This window comes from Pteropus medius, unplaced genomic scaffold, assembly GCF_902729225.1.
Source record: "Pteropus medius unplaced genomic scaffold, Ma_sr-lr_union100, whole genome shotgun sequence".
Taxonomy (NCBI): Eukaryota; Metazoa; Chordata; class Mammalia; order Chiroptera; family Pteropodidae; genus Pteropus; species Pteropus medius.
This window is the reverse complement of record NW_024354500.1, coordinates 16,515,211-16,521,942: the sequence shown is the minus strand read 5'-3', so window position 1 is coordinate 16,521,942 and position 6,732 is coordinate 16,515,211. Positions and strand designations below refer to the sequence as shown.

Here is a 6,732-nt window from a genome sequence, read left to right as displayed (position 1 = left end):
TCAAATGTTACCAATAAGTCATTTACTCTCAATCAGGGGTGGTTTTGTCCCTATCTTCCCCAAGGAACATTTGGCAACGTCTGGAGACCATTTTAATTGTCACAACTGGGGAAGGGTACTACTGGCATCTAGTGGGTGGAGGCCAGGGATGCTGATAAACATCCTACAATACACAGGACAATTCTCACAACAAAGAATTCTTCAGCCCCAGATGTCAATAGGCTGAGGTTGAGAAATCATGCAATAAGCAGTCTTGTGTAACAGCTAGTGCTTTAGCAGTTTCTAATGTCATTTTAATTCGTGATATATTTTACAAAATCTTCAGCATCCTCAACTGATGTTGGAATGTCACTGTTTTTTTCTAAGACCTTTTGTACATTTTAAAATATATTTTGTGCTTTTATATGTAATGGATTCCTTATGCTGTCAAAATTGATGATAGGAGGTGAGTTTGTCTCTCCTGAACACTCCGTTTATACAACATATTTTTCTACTTAACATAATCTTTTCTATACATTGAGAGAAAAAGATGTTCTTACCCCATAATTTCCAAAATGTAGTCTTTTAGATTTTTCTTCCTTGGAACAGCAACCATATCTACCAGCAGAGGCTTCTATGTTACTCGAAGAGCAGCAGTCGGATTCACAGCTGGATATACAATGCTTTCCTTGGAGAAGTCTTTCTTAATAAATTGTGCTAAGTCCTTGCCAGAGCAGAAAGCTGTTCAAGTAGCAGAAATAGCTTGCCGCTGGTGAAGGAGGAGGAGAGCATAAGTTAATACTCAGTTCTTCATTCTCTTTCCTCCTCTTGTTTTCTTTCTTCCTTCCGTCTCCTGGGGCTTTTAATGTCCAGCTTGGCTGGAAATTAATGATTAGTGTTGGTCAGAAACCATCAGGATAAAATGCAGCCTCTTTATGGACATCCCCAAAAGCTTTTCATTATCTGGCCTCTGCTTGCCTCTCTCACATTTTACCTGCTCTGGGCTCCAAGCACAATCTCTAAAACTAAGTGCACTTTGGAATCAAATGGGTAGACATTAACATAAAGATTCCCGGGACCACCTTGCAGATAATCTGACCGTTAAAGAGCCTCGGGATCCATATCTTTAACAAACTCTCTGGGTTATTCTTTTACAAGTCCATTGGAATTTATAATCTATTGCTCAAATTTTCCAGACCTTTCCATAAATCCTCTCTTTAGCTCATGCTTCTTCCCTTTCCTAGACCAGGGTCTCCAATCCCCGGCCTAAGGTGGCCTGTTAGGAACCAGGCTGCACAGCAGGAGGTGAGCGGTGGGCGGGCAAGGGAATCTTCATCTGTATTTGCAGCCACTCCCCAGAGCTAGCATCACCACCTCAGATGTTATCTCAGGTCATCAGGTATTAGACTCTCAAAGGAGCACCCGTCTCTAGTGCCAAAATGATTAGAGACTGCTGTCCTTAGACGGTGCTTTTAATCTCTGTGAAGTCTTCCTGAACGCTCAGGCTCACTTAACCATTCTCATCTCTGTGTCCCTGTAGCACTTTGCTTGCATATCTATTAATCTTAAAAGATTCTTAAAAGAATCAATACAAACAATATAATTTGTACCGAACTAGAAGATTCAGTTGTCTCAAGTATCACACTGAAATTCTGGAGGTTAGAGTGTCTGGCTGTAGAAAATCTACTTTGGTTCTAATTCCTTTCACAGAAATGAAAGTCACCATTAACATTTGTATTAACACAAAGATTTTAATGTGTGAAGAAATACGTGAGTAATAATAATAAGTGATAAATGATAAATAATAAAATGGATATGTAGAAATATCAATATGCAAACATGATTAGAAAGAAATATACTAAATATACCAAGTTTTGCAGTGATATTAATTAAATTGAAGATGTATTTTATATATTATAATGACAGTATAAATTAAAAATATGAGGCTTAATTCTCCATGTCAAAAAAATGGGGGGGGGGAATATTTCCTCCCCCCTTTTTCCTTAAAGTATTTACCTTAAAAAACCTGTAACTGTAAGTACTTTCTCATTTCTTTGAAGTGTATGTAAATGCTTTTGAAAACTAGATAGGGCTTTTGTATAGTTAACATTTGGAAATGCTGTTCTCAACCTGGGAGCCATCTTTTTGCAAACATCAAGAGAGTTAGCATCTTTATCTTCCAGTGGGAAGGTAAGAACCTAACCACTTTGGGTGCCTTGCTCCAAGACAGCAAAACTGCTTCCTGTCATAAAGAGATGAAGAGTTTGTTTTCCCTCCTGTTAAGGCTAATTAGCTAACATACATAGATGATCACTCCGATTACCAGGTGTAGTTAGGATGAACGATGTATGACAAATGCAGTTGTCAAGTCCTCTTACTTGAGGACTAGATATTATTTATCTTGAAAACATATGTAATAGGTTGTATCTGCTTGGCTATATGAAAGGGTGAGGTTTCTTTCTGTCTTTGCAATCTCAGCAGATTGACCGTGATGCACATCACATTATGATTTAATATTTGTTAAATAATAAAAGTATTTATTATTTCTCTGCTACCTTTATGGAGCAAATTTCTAGGTTGAGAGAATATTTTGTTTTTAATTAGATTTCTAAATTTGCACATGTTCTACAATGAACTGTTGTTTTTTTTTAAGGAAATTAGAAATTTCATTAGAATATTTTTATTTTATGCCAAGAGCAGTCTTTGTTTTTTTTTTTTTTCAACTTTTGAATTAAAAGATAGCATGAGATAGGAAGTGTGGTGGGTAGGGAGGGAAGGATAGTGGGAGTGGGAGGGGAACGGGCATCAAATATCTCTTTAATGTATTTTGTTGAATGCCAAGTATGTGAAAAGTGCAGAAATGTGGGAACAACAATAAAAAGTCATGGTGCCCTTCTTAAAAGATCATACTCTCGTATAATACAGAGAAGTTAAGGAAGGAAGATGGTGGAGACAGACTCATTTACTATGGACTGAGTGAGTGTTTACCTTCAAGGCTCATTGAAATGTCTCAAATTTTAAGGAAGGGGAACATGCTTTGTTAACTGACAACCCTAAAGTTGAGATGAATGCAACTACATGGTTGAAATGAAGAGTGTTTTTCTGCATAACTAGTTTATATTATTATAAAACCAATTGTAAACTGCTAATTTCCATGTGGATGGGATTAAGATATTAACCGCCCAAGTATATTTCTACTGAAAACTTCGACCCTAACTCAAAATGGATCTTCGATCTAACTGGAAAACATCGAACTATAAAATTTTAAGAAGAGAACATAAGAAAAAATCTTTTGCCTTGTATTAGGTAGAGTTCTTAGACATGGCAATATCATAACTATCTATAAGTATATATTTTTTAAAAAAGATATAAATTGGACTTTTGGTCTGTGTCTGTGAAAAACACTTTCATAAGAATGAAAATACAAAATAGAGATAGATTGGGAGTAAATGTTTGCAAATCACATATCTGATAAAAGACTTGTATTAAGAGTAATAATGAGTTTACGAAGGTAATGGGAAGAAAACAACCCAATTAGAAAATGGACCAAAAATTCTTGTCTTAAAAATGACTTTGTCCGATGTTAGTAGAACCACATAAGCTTTTTTACTTTTTAAAATTAGTGTCTACATGGCATATATTTTTCATTTGTTTATTTTTTAGCCATGTTTTATATTTAAAATGTTTAATGTAAGCAATATATAGTTAGATTTGAACAATTTTTTCTTTTTAATGTTTTATTTAATTATTTAATGATTTATCTTTAAATTTAAACATATAATCAGTCATCTTAAAATTTATGTTTTCTTATTCATGTTATTTTTCTTCTTTCTGACATTCTTTTAGATTTCTTAAGATTTTAAAATTATTACATTTCTTTCTCCCACATTGTAATTTGTTAGTCGTGCCTTTTATTTATTCTTTTACCGCTATTCTGGAGTGTATCCTTGACCTATTATAATTCTTTTTAAATTGGTATTTTACTACTTCTCCTAAAATATAGGTAAGTCAGAACTCTTTAAGTACATTTACCTTATAGTTGTCATAATTTTTTTCTGATATGATTTGTATATTTTTAAATATTTTAAATTTATGGAGATGACATTGGTTAACAAAATTATATAGGTTTCAAGTTTATAGTTCTGTAATACATCATATGTATATTGCATTGTGTGTTTACTACCCAGTCAAATTTCCTTCTGTCACCATTTATTTGACCTTCTTTACCCTTTTGTACCTCCCCCACCCCTTTCCCTCTGCTAATCACCGTACCGTTGTCTGTGTCTATGAGTTTTTTGTTTGTCTTATTTGTTCATTTGTTGCCTTCAGTTTTACATCACACATATAAGTGAAATCATATGGTTCTTGACTTTTTCTGTCTGACTTCATTCAGTATAATCTCAGGGTCCATCCATGTTGTCGCAAATAGGAGTATTTCATGTTTTCTTATGGCTGAGTAGTATGCCATTGTATATATGTGCCACACCTTATTTATCCAATCATCTGTTGAAGGACACTTCGGTGTTTTCCCTATCTTGGCCATCATGCATAATGCTGCATCAAACATAGTAGTACATATATCTTTACAAATAAATGTATCAAATTTTTCAAGTAGATACCCAGAATAGGGATTGCTGAGTCATACTGTAATTTTATTCTTAATTTTGTGAGGAAACTCTATACTGTTTTCCATAGTGGCTGTACCTATTTACATTCCCACCAGTAGTGTATGACGGGGTTCCTTTATCCCCACAACCTCTCCAACACTTGTTATTACGTGTCTGGTTGATAATAGCCATTGTGAGGTGGTATCTCATTGTGGTTTTCTTTTCTCCCCTCTTTAAACCCCCCCACCCCATTTCCACCCCTGACCTATGGATGTTGCTGTCTCCCCTTAAGAACTGGATCTCTGAAGGTGGGGCGTCTCCTCTCACATGATCGGGACGCTCACTAGGGGCGCACCCGGGGCCTGGCGCCCCTCGGACACAGCGCACCCGGGATGTGGTCCTTGGCTCCACCTGCGGCTTGAACTCAGGACCTTTTGCATTTAAAGCAGATGTGCTAACCACTACACTATGGAGCCACTCCTCTCATGGTGATTTTGATTTGAATTTCCCTAATAGTTAGTGAAGCCGAACATCTTTTCACATGTCTGTTGGCCATTTGCATGTCTTCCTGGGAGAAGTGTCTGTTCAGGTTCTCTGCCTATTTTTTAATGGAATAATACTCAACCGTAGGAAAAGATGAAATGCCATCATTTGCGACAATAATGGATGGATCGAGAATACCATGCTATGTGAAATAAGTCAGAAGGAAAAATGTCAAGAACCATGTATGATTTCATTCATATGTAAGATATAAAACTGAAAGCAACAAGACAAACAAACAAATAAAAACTCACAGACACAGACAATAGTATGGCAGTTACCAGGTGGAAAGGGGGGTGGGAGAAGGTAGAAAAAGATAAAGGGATGTCAAAAGCATAGTGTCAGAAGGAGATTTGACTTTGGGTGGTAAACACACAATGTAACATATATAAGATGTATTATAAATTATAATAAACTTGAAACTATATAATTTTATTAACCAATGTTACCTCAATAAATTTTTATTTAAAAGAGGAATTTTCACTAGTGAATTTAGTGGCTTTTTAATGAGCATTAAGGAATGTGCGTATAAGTTATGTGTGAATTTAATTGTATTCAACATACATAAACTAGTAAAATATTTTAGACATCCCACCCCTGTATTTATAGGATAAAAGAGCCAAGGAAGCTTTCTACTCCTCACCTCTCAGAATGCCATTCGAGGCATGATTCTAATGTAGTCATGGGTTAGCATTTTTTTTTTTTGGCTGTGTCAAATATTCGGTTAACTGAATTGTGTCTCTAAAATATTGTTGGGTGAGAGAAAATTTTATGCAGAAAGTGGTTGCTTGATGTGTAACAACAAGTCACTGAGACTTTATCAAGCTGATAGGAACAGGTCATGTGAGTGTTTATGTGCTTGCTTATTAGTAAGGATTTGACTTACAAATGGTACATATGTGGCAGCATTTAATCTGAAATTTGCATTCATTGAAAACCTGGTAGTGTGATTGTAAGACGGTAGACATTCTTCATCTTCCTCAGCAACAACTTAAGGTCAGGAGAGTATTTCAGTGAGGGTTTGATAGCAAAACTTCTCATGCTGAACACATCCAAACCCTTTGAAGTGAAAGAGTCTTGTCTCTTCAGTTCAAACACCGAGACTCAGAATTTGTTTTCTTTCCCCATGTTACCTGTTAACATGTTATCTGTTTTCTATCAGAGGACCATTCTGATAACTATCTAAAAGATTTTTCTAAAGCATATTTTGTGTAAAATTTGAACAAAAGGCAGAATCCTCACTGAAAAGCATTCTTTATGTTTTTTTCTTTATGAAAAGCATTCTTTATGTTTATATTATAAAAAATGTTAGAGCCTGGATAAACCTTCATCACCTTATACATAAAGATTATAATGATCTAGAAAGAGTGAATGTCACAAAACTTATTTTTTTTTTATTGAAGGAAAGGTTTTCCAAAGCACTTGTGTATAATAAAATCAATACAGTATATTGATTAACATTCTGAAATAATACAAAATCATAATTCCAAAGTCAAGATATATAGAACCATTTTTAATATTCTCAGATTACAGAACAAATTCTAACTATTCCTCAATTTTTTTCTTTATACATTTGGATCTGAAATAAAGAAATAGGTTGGTGGGA

The 6,732-nt window shown here is 34.9% G+C and overlaps 1 non-coding gene across 1 annotated transcript; it reads right to left on the bottom strand.

Annotated features, from left to right (window-relative positions):
* Positions 1-4,988: 4,988 nt before the first annotated feature.
* On the bottom strand, positions 4,989-5,062 carry TRNAL-UAA (transfer RNA leucine (anticodon UAA)). The gene has a single exon. It is a non-coding gene; the product is annotated as a tRNA-Leu (tRNA).
* Positions 5,063-6,732: the final 1,670 nt, after the last annotated feature.